Source organism: Pteronotus mesoamericanus, unplaced genomic scaffold (assembly GCF_021234165.1).
Source record: "Pteronotus mesoamericanus isolate MK-2021 breed Mesoamerican mustached bat unplaced genomic scaffold, CSHL_Meso_final contig_1189, whole genome shotgun sequence".
In the NCBI taxonomy this organism is placed as follows: Eukaryota; Metazoa; Chordata; class Mammalia; order Chiroptera; family Mormoopidae; genus Pteronotus; species Pteronotus mesoamericanus.
In genome coordinates, this window is record NW_026555038.1 from 589,717 (window position 1) to 606,349 (window position 16,633).

The following is a 16,633-nucleotide window of genomic DNA, read 5'->3' on the forward strand; positions in this document are numbered from 1 at the left end:
AAGCAGAGTCTCAAAAAGATATTTGTGCATCCATTTCGTAGCAGCAGTATTCACAATAGCTAAAATGTGGCAGTAACCCAAGTGTCCATTGACTGATGAATGGATAAAGAAAGTGTCATGTGTACATTGGCTTCAAAAAAGAAGGAAATACTGTCACATGAAATAACACAGATGAACCTTGAGGCTCACTTATGATTTCACTTATATGAGGTCTCTAAAGTAGTCACACTTTTAGAAACAGAAAGTAGAATAGTGTTTGCCAGGAGCTGGGGAGATGTTCAATGGATACAGAGTTTCAGTCATGCAACATGTTTTAATTTAGTTGCATAACAATGTGAATACAGTTGACATGTTTGAACTGTACACTTAAAAATAGTTAAGGCAAGACAGCAGTTACAGAGTAGGAGTAAGCTACACTAACCTCCTCCTAGGACCAACTGGAATTACAACTCAATTTATAGAAAAATCACCCTGAATAACAAACTGAACACTAGCTGGAGAGATGCCTTATAACCAAGGACTTACGGAAGAAATACCACCACCACAACAAGACTAGTATAAAGTATGGAAATATGAGAGGGCTGGCTGGGCTCCCATGGGTGGCAGCTGAAGTACTGCAGGGATATTTCAGCTGCCGGGGGGCTCTCTCCGAGAACTCTGGGGTCTAAGTCCCAAGCCGGGCTCCCCAGTCTAGAGCACCAGAACTGGGAAAGGAACCCAAATAACATCTGGCTGTGTAGAGCTGTGGGATTTCTGTCTGCCAGGGTGAGATGGCTAGAGACACAAAGAGGCTCTTAAAGGGCCAGCACACAAAAATATGTCTGCAGACAGGGTAAAATATGTTTACTCTGGGCACTGTTAGAGGGAAGGCAGACCGGACTAGAGACCTGGGGGAAGAGTCTGGGATTGGTGGCTCTGGGCAGAGAGCTGAATGGTCAGCTACCAGGATTCCTGTGCTGAGTCATTCCGCATACTGCAGAGGATATCTTTCTCAGGCAGAGCACTCCCCTCCGTGTGGCATCAGCCTGGAGAGAAGTATTAACCCCACCCACAGGACACCCTGTGGAGCTTAAGCCAGTCTACAGAGTATAGCTGGAGGCTATTCAAGTGATTAAGCTTAACAGAAAGCCTGTAGGCCAAAATGTTCCCTGGGAGCTCTGAGACTTTAGCTGACCCTCCCCCGGACCCAGTGATGCTAAAAGCCATCCTTGGTGCTCAGCTGGGTTCATTTTGCATACAATGAGGCTCAGCAGAGGGAACCACAAGATGTGGATCAGCGATAGCTACAAACAGGTTGCCCAGGGCCAGTCACAGGCAGCATCTGGCATAGGACTGCACCAGAGTCTTTGCAGATCTACTTAAATACATAGAAACAAACACAAAGAGGCAGCCAAAATAGGAAAATAAAGAAATAGGCCCCAAATAAAAGAATAAGAGAATTATCTAGAAGAAGATATAAATGAAATGGAGGTAAACAATTTAAGAGATACAGAGTTTAGAGTAATGATTATAAGAATCCTCAACAGCACAAAAGACATAGCAACCATAAAAAGGACCAGTCAAAAATAATGCAATATCTGAAATAAATAATAAACTGGAAGGAATAAATAGTAGGTTAGATGAAGCAGAAGATTGAATCATTGATTTGGAAGACAAGGTAGAAAAAAACACCCAAGCAGAGCAGCAAAAAGAAAAAAAGAATTTTAAAAAATGAGGAGAGTTTAAGAAACCTTTGGGACAGCATGAAGCATAACAACACCTTCATCTGGGGAATGGCAGGAAAAGAGAGTGAGCAAGGGATTAAGAACCTATTTGAAGAAATAATGACCAAAAACTTCCCTAACCTGGTAAAGGAAATACACATACAAGTCTAGGAAGCACAGAGAGTCCCAAATAAGATACACCCAAAGAAATCACAGCAAGACACATCATAATTCAAATGACAAACCTTCTAGATTTATGAAATATGCTTTTGGTATTTTAATAGGGATTGCATTGAATCTCTAGATGGCTTTGGGTAATATGGACAATTTAATGATGTTAACTCTTCCAACCATGAACATGGTATACACTTCCATACATTTATATCTTCCTTAATTTCTTTCTTCAATGTTCTATAGTTTTCTGAGTACAGGTGTTTTACCTCCTTGGTTAAATTTATTCCTAGGTACTTTATTTTTCTTGTTGCTGTAGTAAATAGGATTTTTTTTCCTAGTTTCTCTTTCTGACATTTCATTGTTGGTGTACAAAAATGCCATCAATTTCTGAATATTGACTTTGTATCCTGCTATTTTGTAAAATTCATTTACTAGGTCGAATAGTTTTTTAGTGGAGATTATAGGGTTTTCTGTGTACACCATTGTGTTGTCTAAAACAAATATTTCAAAAATTTATATGGAACCAAAAAGACCCTGAATAGCATCAGCAATCTTAAGAAAGAAGAAGAAAGTAGGAGAGATCACAATACCTGATATCGAACTGTACTCCATGGCCACTGTAATCAAAACAGTCTGGTACTGGCATAAGAACAGGCATATAGATCAGTGGAACAAAATAGAAAACTCAGAAATAAACCCAAATCTCTTTGGATAATTAATATTTGACAAAGGGGGCATGAGCATACAGTGGAGTACATATAGCCTCTTCAATGAATGGTGTTGGGATAAAAAAAATTTAAACTAGACCACCAGCTTACACCATACACCAGAATAAACTCAAAATGGATAAAAGACTTAAATATAAGTTGTGACACCATAAAAGTGCTAGAGGGAAACATAAGCAGGAAAATTCCAGATATCCCATATAGAAATATTTTTGCCAATATATCTCCTGGGCAAGTAAAGTAAAGGAAAAATAAGCAAACAGGACTACATCAAACTAAATATCTTCTGCACAGCTAAAGAAACAAGCATCAAAATGAAAAGGGAACCGACTGTATGGGAGAACATATTTTTCAGTGATACATTGGACAAGGGTTTGATCTCCAAAATATATAAAGAACTCATATGACTCAATACTAGTAAGACAAATAATCCAATTAAAAAATGAGGAAAGCAGCTGAATAGACACTTCTCCAAGGAGGACATACAGAAGTCCCATAGACATGTAAAAAGATACTCAACATTCCTAGCCATTAGAGAGATGCAAATTAAAACTACGGTGAGATACCACCTTCACACCTGTCTGAATGGCCATCATTAATAAATCAACTAACAAGTGTTGGTGAGGATGTGGAGAAAAGGGAACCCTAGTACACTGTTGGTGAGAGTGCAGACTGGTACAGTCACTGTAGAAAACAGCATGAGATTTCCTTAAAAAACTAAGAATGGAACTGCCTTTTGACCCAGCAATTCCACTGGGTATATTCCCACTGAATATACCCTAAGAATCCTGAATCACCCATTCAAAAGAACGTATGCAGCCCTATGTTAATAGCAGTGCTAGTTACAGTAGTCAAGTGCTGGAAGCAGCCTAAGTGCCCATCAATAAATGAGTGGATCAAAAAACTGTGGTACATTTACACAGTGGAAAACTGCAGCAGAAAGAAAGAAGGAATTTGTAGCTTTTGTGACAGCATGGATGGAAGTGGAGAATATTATGCTAAGTGAAAAAAGCCAGTCAGTGAAAGACAAATACCATATGATCTCACCTATAAAGAATCTAATGAACAAAATAAACTAACAAACAAAATAGAATCACAGGCATGGAAACATGGAACAGACTGAAAATGACCGGAGGAGAGGGCGAAGGGGGATTATGGTGGAAAGAAAGGAAAGGGACTAGACAGAGAACATGTACGAGTGACTTATGGACATGGATGACAGTGGAGAGTCAGCATGGGAGCAGCGGGTGGGATGGGCGGAGGAGGGCAAAAGGGAAAAAATGAGACAACTGTAAGAGAATAACAATAAAAAAAGATTTAATAAAAAATAAAATGGCAAAGCTTCAATACGAGAGAATCTTAAAAGCTGCAAGAAAAAAATAGTTAAGATGGTAAATTTTATGTTATATATTTTTACCACAATTAAAAATTAAAAAAAATACTGACATTGAGGCCCAGCTGCCAAGATATTCTGATTTATATGGTGTGAGATGGGGTCCTGACACTGAAAAATTTTAAAAGCCTCTCAGGTGATTCTATAGCTTAATAATGTTTGAGAATCACTGAAATAAACATTAAAACATAAGTAATTGTAAGGCAAGGTACCAGGTAAAAGTCCTGTGATCTTGATGCCATGGGATTATTCCTGCAGTAATTTCATTCCAGCAAATTAAATATTTTTTGATTTACAAACTGTTAAATTCTTACTTACTAAGCAATTAGTTATTTATTTATCTGTCAGTTGAAATCAGAGAACCCTTGTAATAGTAAATCGAAGACATTTGTGAAAACAGATGTATCAGATTCTCTTATGAATGGTTTCACCAATGTCTACAAGATAATAGCATATCACTTGGTTAAGAACTTTTAAATCTACCTTTAACTTTGCAATGGCATACATACCATTAAATAACATTTATTTAACCTAAACTTTTGTTCTATTTGAAAGATTAAGCACAGTTAAACTAGAATTCTGTTTGTTGTGGTATATCTCCAATGTTTTTATCTGTGCATTTATCCAAATTCTCACTTTCTGGATTTTTCAAAATAAAATCTGTCTCTAGTTTGTTGTCGATACTGGTATTTACACAGAAAATCATAAATGGTAAATATGTTTGATGCATAAGGCAAGGGGAACAAGGAGTACTGAGACAATTTTGTTATTATAGGGTTTTGGAAAATAAGGTACAAATCAGAGACTTACACAGAGTTGTCAGATTTATTCAGTAAAATATATTAATAATACAACTACCATTTTAATTTTCTGACAATGGAATTTTTGCCTTAAACATATTGAGAATATGAAACTGTCATTAAAAACATTTTTCAGCCCTGAGCATTACCAAATATCCACTGGCAGGATATTAACTTGGAAGAGCAGATTGTTCTTTTTTTAGTAGCCCTTTTCCTGCAGATGTGACTCTAACAGAGGAAAATATTTTTGGGGGTTGGGGGTGCTCCAGCAGGTGATTAGCAGTTAGAAGTAAAGACCGTGGTAATTTATTAAATGAACTCTGATCAGTTTGAATAGAGTATGTACAACTGGTAAAATAGTTGTGATTTCTATTGTTCTTATAAAGTTATTTTTTGAAATTCCTCTAAGGTAAATTTTAAAAATAAATTTTAGCTACTTCAGTGATGTCTCTGATATGGCATGGGGGCAGATATATTTAGTTTTAGTTTTATGATGGGAGATTAAAAATTTATGGAAATATTTCTTATATCCGATTATCACATGACATTAGAAAAACAGGATGTGTGGTACAATCCATATTATTTATTACAGAGTTGTAAAATGCTTTGTGAATTCTCCTTTCATATGTCAGAATCTAAGTAAACTTTCTGGTCATGTTTAAAATTTTATACTACGGCAGAATTAAGTTTCTTTAGGCTAAATTAAGTACCATTTCTTTAAAATTTTCATAAGTATTAATATCTTACTGAACAGGAATTTGAATCAGACTTACCTGCATATGTGTGTGTGCTTCAAATTTGTCTTGGCACTGGACTTTTTGCGTCTTTCCTTTGTTGTACTTCAGTCCCTGCTGTAATCTGGAATGCAAAAAGAACTTCCAGGAAGGACATAGTATTACTTTTTAAATGGGCAAATAGGAATAGAGTCATCAGTCAGTGACTAAAGGTAACTGAATTCAATTTCACTGATGTTTAAACTGTCTAATGCCCTGCCCTTCAGTGAGACCAACATTTGGCATTGAATATCTGGGATTGTGGGTGAGATAAAAGGGAAGGTAAATGCTAATAATGAAACAAGGCAGGAACTGAAGGAGGCTTTGTTTGTTTCTTTTACTTGTTTTGTAATAAGATCAGTTGTTTCAGTGTCTAACCCAGTTGTAGTGACATGAGGAATTGCACGTTGCTTGTGAGACGCAGAATGACATAGGAACTGCCAAAATTCTTTTCATTTATCATGAATTCCAGAAAGAGAACTTTTGACCAAAAGTATCACATTCCTTTTTTCCCCTCCCTTAAACTAAACACTCTTCGTTCTTTTGGGAATACAGCATTCCAACTTCACTTGAAATCCCAAATGGAATCATATTGCATGATTGTAATCAGAAAAAAATAATCTGTAAATAGCACCCAAGAGAGATTCTTATGGCTGCTTTAGCAAGTTTAAACACAATTTTGTGTCTCTAAGCAAGTCTATAACTAATGCTATCTCCCTGTTCCCCTCCCAATAATCACACTTAATTTGTATTGGAACTTTAATAAACAAAATTTATAAACTTTTAGTTTAATTGGGAAACAGGAATTTAAATAGGCTAACATACAATGGGACCTGTTTGTGATTTTATTTTTTATATTAAGCTAAAAAGCAAAATAGGGCCTGGGTTTGATACATATCTTTTGTTTTGCTCCTTGCCTTATATGTCAATACTATGTTGAAGGAAAAGATCACTAAACTGGGGTTTTGACCAGGTTGTACTATGTAGCTCTTTGATTTAGTACTTCATTTAATTTCTCTGAGATTTAGTTTCCTATCTTTTAAGTTTTCCTTTTCTTTGGAGACAAGAAAGGATGGGTGATGTTTTCCATATTTCCAAGGCTCTTAAGATCTAAACTGGGAAAAAGGAATAGTTAGGAAGCAAATAAGTAGATTAAGTGCCATTTGGTAAGTTACATAATAGTGTCTTTAGCTACAACAGGAGCGCAAAATTAGGTAGATTAAGACTTAAATTATGATGGAAAGGTGGTAAGGTTTGTCCTCTAGGAAGAAGAGATTGGGTGAAGTGAACAGGTCAAGGCAGAGTTATAAGAAAGATCGAGACTTCCTTTAAGAAACTAATTGACTGAAGCAGAGACTAAGGGAGGCAGAAGTGGGGAAAAATGTTTATTAAATTGTGTAAATTCATGAAGCCAGAAAATGGATGGCCTTGGAAGTTATATAGAAGTGAGTATTTGAACGGGGAAGCAATAGGAAGCTATTATAGATTCATGAGCAGGAGAGTTACATGACAAAAGCAGAGTTTTAGAAAATTTATCTATTAGTCCTTCATGGAATTATTTTTAGAAGATAATATCTGAATTTTTCCTGATGCATAAATTCTGTCCTGGAATTGGAATTAAGTAGTCAGTTCTTAAAGATTTCATTTTCCATTGTATTTAATTATTTTAACCTGCTATGTGACTATCAACTTTATTTTAATTATATTACCTGGTATGTGACAACCAACTTTATATGTATATTCTTGGTTTCTCTTTTAGAGCATTATCACAGTATAATCTGTTTTTTAAAAAAATTAGCAGACATCTAGAGATTTAAATTCAAATTCAAATTTAAACACATTTGTTGCTACAAATGCAAATACCTCAACCAAAGTGGTATTCAAAGGAACAAATAGATATTTTATGTAGACAGTTAGGTTTATAGTGGTGTCATAACTGACTTTTATGCATAATCATCAGTAAATTTTTTGTAACATTAATTGGAAGACCCATCCTGATTGTAAAAATACAGAAGTGTGAAAGAGGTGTCTTAGAATTGAGATTATATGGTGTTTTCACAATGCCTATAGCAATATTATGTGTCTAGTAGATTTGTAGTCTTAACTAGTATTACATACTAGTAATTTAAGCAATAAAATAGGTGAGGAGAGCTGCAGGATTTATCAGAGTTATCAGGCAATAAGACAAAAAAATAGGAAATCCGATATGTGTACTACTAATGAATAATGAAGAATATGGTACACTTCGTGTGTGTGCACAAGACAACAACTTTGGACCTCAGATACTTTATCTCTAAAATGCGGTAGTAAATCCTGCTCTACCTTCTTCTCAGAGTTGTTACTGAAACAAATGAAGGACACTGTGTTTTAAATTTACTTAAGTTAGGATTATGTGAACTCTTAATATACTACCCAAATGAATTTATTATTATTATCACTATTACTTCTAAAACTGCACAGCAATAAATACATAGTTCTTTATTAAAAAGGTGATTTATAGGCACTGGCCAGGTACAATAGCTCAGTTGGTTGTAGCATTGTCTGATGTGCCAGGGTTGCTTATTCAGTCTCCATTCAGGGTACATACAAGAATCAACCAATGAGTGCATGAATGAGTAGAATAACAAATCATGGTTTTATCTCTTTGTCTCTAAAAATAATTTTTTTTTAAAAAGGTGATTTGTAGAAAAGATTAGAATTGCCAATACTTGGAATAGGAATATACATATCTTGTATGACTTGAATGTATTATTCTTTCAGCAAAAAACACTAAAATAATGTCATATTTATTTGCTTACTGAAGCCAGGGATTTTTGTATCAATGATGAAGTCATCCATATCATAATTAAAAAATAAAATAAAGCAAATAAAAATGTATGAATATGTACATTGTTTATACATAGTCAAGTTTACAAATGAACTTTCCCATCTTCGTGTCAGGGATCAGTGAAATTACTTGGGGCCTAGCAAAAGCAAATGAACAAATATTCCCTCCGTCCCTCCGTCCCTTTATTAGTTTTTAATCCTCACCTGTGAATACACCTGATGTGAGAGAAAGAGAAACATCAGTATGGGAGAGAAACATTGATTGGTTGCCTCCCATGCTCACCCTGATTGGGGACCTCGTTCGCAACTTTTTGGTGTACAGGACAATGTTCCAACCAATTGAACCACCTGCCCAGGGCTGTACCCTGTAGAGAATGAGTAGACATAATAAGAAAGAGAATGCAGTTATGCTCTGCTTAATGATGCGAATGCAGTCTGAGAAATGTGGTGTTAGGCGGTTTTGTCCTCATCTGAAGATCATAGCATGTACTTATACAAACCTAGATGGTATAGCTTGTTGCTCCTAGGCTATAAACATGTACAGTATGTTATTGTACTGAATACTGTAGACAATTGTAGTACAGTGGTAAGCATTTGTGTACTTAAACATATCAAAACAAAGAAAAAGTATAGTAAAAATAGGGTATAAAGGATAAAAAATGTTATAGCTGTATAATGACACTTAACATGAATGGCGCTTACAGAACTGGAAGTTGTTCTGGTGAGTCAGTGAGTGAGCATCAGTGAGGGAATGTGAAAGCCTAGAACATTAGTGTATACTGCTATTGTAGACTTTATAAACACTGTACACTTAGACTACACTAAATTATAAAACAACATGAGATTAAATCTAGCACAAGAGAAAATGATGCAATCAAGAGACTCAATAAACACAAGATGTATGAGACTGCCGCCGGCATAACACAGTGTACTGTTGTATGGCAAACTTTTTTTTAATAAGTAGGAACAGTACATTAAAATAACAATGAAAGTATAATATAGTAAATATATAAACTAGTAACAGTTGTTTATTGTCATTTTCAAGTAGTATGTACAGTACATAATTGTATGTGCTATAATTTTATATGACTGGCAGTGCAATATGTTTATTTACACCAGCATCACCACAAATGTGTCTTGCTCTATGATATTGTGATGGATACAATGTCACTAGCTGATAGGAATTTTTCAGCTCCATTATAATCTTATGGGACAACTGTCATATATGCAGTCTGTTGTTGACCAAAATGTTATTCAGCACATGACTATAAATATAACAAGAACGTGAGAAAATAGAAAATGCTTAAAGCACCTATAAAATGAATGTGTTTCAAAATGATTAGAAATTAAAAGAAGGAATAGGAACAATAATGGACAACTTTTGCAATACGAAGGAGGAACAGGAAGATTTGATAGAGATCAAACAATACCTAGAAATGATAAAAATACAGTAATTGAAATTAAAATGTCATTGATTTTCATTCAACAAACTTTTGGGTTTTTTCTATATACCATAACATATTTCATACTTCAGTATTATATAATCATTTGAAGAGAAAATAAGTTAACTAGAAGAGGGATTTGAGGATATCACCCAAAAAACAGCACCGATATATAAAGAAAAAATACAATAAAAAGAAATGTTGAGAGAATGGAAGACAGCCCTGGCTGGTGTGGCTCAGCTGGCCTGCAAACCAAAGGGTCACTGGTTCGATTCCTAGTCAGGGCATGTGCGTGGGTTGTGGGCCAGGTCCGCAGTAGGGGGCGCTTGAGATGCAACCACACATTGATGTTTCTCTCCCTTTCTTTTTCCCTCCCTCCCCCTCTCCCTAAAAATAAATAAATAAAACCTTTAAAAAATGGAAGACAGAAGAAGAGGGTCCAACTTATATCAGCAATTCAGAGTAACTTTTATGTTCAAATGTGAAGTTTAAATAAAACATAAATTGTTTCTTCTCAAATGAGTAAGATTTTTTTGTGCTTGATAGATTTTTTTTAATAGTGAAAAGAAAACATCTGTAACAGAGCACTTAAGTTAAATTTTTGTTCTTAATTTATTTGTATTTAAAATCTAACTACAGTTACTTCCAGAGAGGAATTCTTAGGGAAGCCAAGTTATTGGCATACCACCAAAACTGTGCATTAAATAAATGTGTGGGTGTAGAATGATCCATTTCTGGTACTTTATAGTATTAGAAATAAACATTGTTTCTCTGATTTTAGTTATTGCACAGTTTTACTGAAGCCCGTAGCATATATTCTTGTTTAATACTTCACACTTACTTTTGATGCATATATAGGAAATCATTCGCGCCTCTTAAGTTTAGTAGTAGTTATTTACATTTCCTACCTGGAAAGTTTTTATCTTGTAGTTTAGAATTTAAATTCTTGAAATAATCATCAGGTGTTTCTGTGAAATCATCTAAAATGTTATTTCTATTAAAGTGGGTTGATACTACATTTAAAATATTTATTTTATGACAGGATATCATAATTTTAACAGTTATCGAACAGATGACAGCTATCGGGGGGTAGTTAGGGAGTGGAAGGATTGAGCAAAAAGGAAAAAGGACTCACGGGCATGGACAACAGTGTGGTGATTGTTGGGGGGAGAGGGTATAAGGGGACTAAATGATAATGGAAAAAATAATAAAGATTATATATTAAAAAAAGAATAAAGTTGGAAGAGTCTACCAAAAAACTAAGATGTTTAAAAATTAAGTTAATATGCTGTTCGAGTATTTATACTTGTGAAATTTGCATTTGTGCATAATTAGCTGCTACATTTTTACTGTATTAAGCAATGTTTTTATAAGTATTTATTAAAGTTACACCCACTTACAACTATTGTAACTAATCAGTATGTGTGCACATCCTTTTCCTGGATAAAGTTAAACATTTCAACAAGATCACTCATTTTTTTGTTTAGACTTTTAAAAAATACTTAAATAGGAACTGTTAAGTATTAAAGGATCTCTGGTGGAGGGCAAAGGAGATGTATGTGCCAGAGATTGTTTATAGTTAGTTGAGATATTATGATGGAAGTAATTTTTTTGTGATATTGAATTTTTAATTATTGAACTTGTATCACTGGTATTATAAAATGATTTCAACCTTTGGGACCATGCAATTAGATTCAGCTGTACTACTAATTTTATTAAATTTTGTTGTTATTCATTTTATTCTGTGTAGAAATTTATCTCAGATATTGAGGTCATGACATTTTAGTTAAAACTGTATGTGTATTTTTCTCTTTAATTTCCATGTAATGCAAAAACAAAAATTGTTTAAAACAGTTGAACACTGAGAAAATTGATGTATTATAAATGTTAAATTGATTCCGAATTATTACTTTAATGTTAGTTGATAATGTAGCAACAGTATATGTGGTTTGTTTAATTTAGTAATAATGCAATAAATGACTGCTTTAGAGTAGTAGAAGACTCATTTGTAGGTTTTTCCTTTTGGTGTTTCCATCTTAGTATATTTCTAAGTGGCCTCAAAAAAAAGCAGTGAAGAAATGTTTTATTTTTCCTCAAACATGTAAAATACATCTGGAAGAATAAATTCACATCTGGTTCATGGATTTCCTCCATGGAGATGATCCAAATTCAGTGTCAAGATTAGAGTTTGTACTCACGGGCTTGCAGAATCTTTTGTGGAATTTGAAATATTTTGTTTGCAAGTAGTTGGGGAAACAATTGATTCAGATGTTTGTGTTAAGTTCTAATTTTAGTTATATTTATCCCTCATTAAAAATAAAAAAAGTTTTGTGCTTCATAATATAATCAAGTTACTTGTAAACACTGCTTACATCTCTCAAGATGTTCTGTGTAATCATTCTCAGACACTGTTTTATGAAAGTTTTATGAGAGAGCAACTACATTGTTAAACTTAAAGGGTCATGATCATTGGTGATCCTAACCATTAGTAGAAATATGAGAGAGGACCCCAAAAACCCTGGAATTTATTTATTTAAAAATTGTGTACCTATTCTTACATGTTTAACTTTGGTCACCTTCAAAGTACTCTCCATTGGATATAATAAACCTATCAAGAAGTTTTTTCCACTTCTTAAAACAGGTTTTAAACTTGTCAATTTTGATGCTTTTTAGTACTTCTGCCATTTTTTGTTTCACCTCTTCCACATGGCAAAACGTTTCCCTTTGAGGACTTTTTTCATCTGGGGAAACAAAAAAAAAAGTCACTTGGGGTGAGATCAGGTGAATAGGGAGGATGGGGAACAGTGGTCATGCTGGTTTTTGGTCAAAAATTACTGAACACTCACCATAGTGTGGGCAGGTGTGCTTGTCAATGACCCATCATGAAATGGGCAAATGAGTTGAAAGAGTCTTCAAAAAAAAAAATTCACTGAAGCTGAATGCAGCCTCTCACAACAATGCCTATTGGTACACTGATGCAGATGGGTTCCTAGAATACTTGCCCAGCTGGGGAAGCCTGCACTACAAGGGGCCTGCCCTCCAGAAGATAATTACAGGTTTTTCCCCATTTTTGGTCCCCGCCTTGTGTGTTCTTGTACATAGTATTATGTACTCTTCGTTATACTGTCATGCTCTACTGACTCCATTTAGAAGCAACAACAATCATTTTTTTAAATTGTATTCTAAATGTCTACCCAAATGTGATGTAAGTTTGGATTCTCACAGTATAATGGTGTATGTACTGAGTTCCTCCCTCAGTCTCTCGATGGCTAACAAATGTATTTGCATCTGAATGGAGTCCCTAGAGTAGCATAAAGTAGAAGCATTTATGAGCTCAATCCAAGAAGCATGAGAACTAAAAATATTACTGTCAGACTTTTATGAATTATTTGTCTTATGCATTGATACTGCCAAGCCAAGCTGCTAGTCATGTGAATTAAACTTGGTACACTAAAACAAATGGGTGTTGCTCATTAACGAGGATGTTGGGTATTTTTCCAGGATTATTTTTAGTCTTATAACATGTGATGTAGTTTCCACATATAATATAATAAAGTTTATTTGTAGATAAATCTGTAGCTATTTGCTTTTCTGTTTTTAACTTTGAACTTTCTGTGGAATAGAAAAACGTATTTTGCATATGTGTCTAATTTAGTGGTTTCTAAACATTATGGCAAGAATTTTTGTGTTTCAGCAGATTTTTCCAGTGGATCACCAAATTGTAGGTATTATATTGAGAGTCTTGGAAGGCACCAGCCCTTGAGAGTTCCTCTTTCACTCCTTCTTTTAACTTTTCATTCCTCTTTTGTTGTTGCAGTATAAAATTTTGTTCTGGGCAAATGAGAATTAAGATGGGAACATTAATTTTTTTTATCATATTTATATGAGTGTTACTGTTAGAAATTTCATTTGTTGTATTGGCACATACACCCTTGTTAAAAGTTATTTATTACCATGTGCTTTTGCAAACTTCTTTGATGTTCTGTGCTTCCTACTTTTGGTTCAGTGGGCTTCTGACTAATAAATACTACCTTATAGTGACCAGTTCAGGGAACCCTGAATGAATGCTTCATTCATTCATTTATCTTTTAATGTATGCATAATCTATTGATTCATTGGCTCTTCTATATATATGTATATTTAACTTTTGAAAGTATTTCTTGATTTCTTTGTAGCAGGCATTGTTCAGGGTACTAATTTTACACTTTGTAAGTTTTTATTTTCCTCTCCTTATAGATAGTGGACTCCCTCCTTAGTCTCTGTCATTCATTAGATTTACAACTCAGTTCTGTTCTTTCTCAATTCCATATCTTTTCATAACTCTTTCCCCTTTATGTTCCTTTGAATTTGTCATCACTTCTTTTGATCAGTATCATTCAATGGTTCTATTTTGAGACTCAGACATGAAGTGATGATGTTCTTATTGCAAAGGGTATACTTTAGTAACTCCTAACATACCCATGAAGCTACTACCATAGTGAGGATAATGGACATACCCATCACTTCAAAATTTTTTTCCATGGCCCTTTGTAATCCTTTCTCCTCATCTCTCCCCATCCCCAGACAATCATTATATATTTTTAATGGGTTGAATGGTAGCCTCCCCAAAGATAAATTCTCTTGGAACCTATGAATTTGACTTTATTTGGAAGATGTAATCAGGAATCTGGAGATGAACTTATTCTGGATTAGAGTGGGTCCTCAATGGCAAGTGACATTTTAAGACAGAGAAGGCAGAGAGGAGGTGATACAATGAAGATTGAAATTGGAGTGAAGCTTCTATAAGCCAAATATTGTGAAGTATTGCTGGCAACCACCAGAAGCTAGGCGAGAGACATAGAATAGGTTCTTCTTCAGAGCCTACAGAAAGATCCAACTTTATCAACACCTTGATTTTGAACTTTGGCCTTCAGAACTGTGGCAGGATAAATTTCTGTTATTTAAGTCACCAAATTTGTGGTGATTTGTCAAAGCAACCAAGTGAAACAGATAAAAGATTAGTTTTTATTTTCTTGAATTTTATATAAATGGAGTCCGTATGCTGTTTCATCTGGATTCTTTCATTCGGCATTTCTATTTTGAAATCCATCTTTGTTATTTCATGTATTAAGAACTTACCTTTAATTGCCAAGTAGTATTCCATTGCATATATATTCCACAATTGGTTTATTAATTCCCTTGTTGAACATTTAGTTATTTTCAATTTTTGACTATTACAAATAAAGTTGCAATAAACATTTGAGTCATGTCCTTATGTGGAAATATTTTTACTCTCATAGACAAGTGTTTAGAGGTTGAATGACTGGGTATATTTAACTGTGTATATATATTTAACTTTTTTGTTTATTTTTAATTGAATTCATTGGGATTACATTGGTTAATAATATTATATCGGTTAATAAAATTATATCATCTGCATATTGTATTGTGTTCACCACCCCAAGTCATGTGTTTTTCCATCAGCATTTATTACACATTTACTCTCTTTGCCTCAGCCCACCCCCCTTTCCCTCTGGTTGTGTATTTATGAGGGGTTTTTTTTCCTTAATTCCTTCACCTTTTTCACCCAGTCCCCTAACCCCTCACCTCTGACAGCTATGAGTCTGTTTCTGTTTTGTTAGCTGAAGTAATTATGTTCCACATACAAGTGAAATCAGGTCTCCTCACACAACCAATAGAAGGACAACAAATTTAAAAACAAAAAATAACTAGAACTAGCAGAAAATTGAACTATATGGAAGTCTGACAACCAGAGAGTTGAAGAAGAGACATTCATCCAAACCGGTAGGAGGGGTGGAGATGGGCAGCCGGGGCAGAGAGTACAAATGGCAAGGCAGCGGCTGGTGGTCTCACATTTGCATGCAGATAAACTGGGAGGAAGAGCTGGGGATTGAGACAGACTGAACAATCTAGGGTTGCAGTGCAGGAATAGAAGGTCACAAAACCACTGGCTATAAAAACCTGTGGGGGTTGCAGCAGTAGGAGAAACTCCCAGTCTCACAGGAGAGTGTGTTGGAGAGACCCACAGGGTCCTAGAATGTACACAAACCCACCCGTCCTGGAATCAGCACTGGAAGGGTCCAGTCTGTTTGTGGGTAGCAGGGGGAAGTGACTGAAAGCCGGCTGAGAGCCAAGCAAGCAGCATTGTTCCCTCTCAGACCCCTCCCTCACATACAGTGCCACAACGCAGTGACTTGCGTTGCCCTGCCATGACAAATACCTAAGGCTCCACCCCTTCCAACATAAGAGGCGTGCTGAGAAAAAGAAATATGGCCCAAATGAAAGAACAGATCAAAGCTCCAAAAATAGAACCAAGAGATGAAGAGATAGCCAAAGTATCAGATGCAGAGTTCAAAACACTGGTAATCAGCATGCTCACAGAAATGGTTAACTGTGGTCTCAAAATGGAGGAAAAAATGAAGGCTATGAAATAAAAATATACAGGGAACCAACAGTAAAGGGAAGGAAACCATGACTCAAATCAACAATTTGAAGCAGAAGGAAGAGATAAACATTTCAACCATAACAGAATGAAGAAACAAGAATTCAAAAAAATGAGGAGAGGCTTAGGAACCTCGGGGACAACTTTAAATGATACAACATTCCAATCATAGGGGTGCCAGAGGGAGAAGAGGAAGAGCAAGATATTGAAAACTTGGATTTTCAAGATGGCAGAGGAGTACGTGGAAGTCACACTGATCTCCTCCCAGGACCAACCTGGAATTACAACTAAATTGTGGAGAAATCACCTGGAACAAACAACTGAACAAGAGCGAGAGAGGAGCCTTGTAACCTTG

At 35.2% G+C, this 16,633-nt stretch overlaps 1 protein-coding gene across 2 annotated transcripts in view; it reads left to right on the forward strand.

The window, feature by feature from the left end:
- Nucleotides 1-16,633, forward strand: part of SBF2 (SET binding factor 2) — a 402,149-nt gene that overhangs the window by 107,503 nt on the left and 278,013 nt on the right. The window lies entirely within an intron of this gene.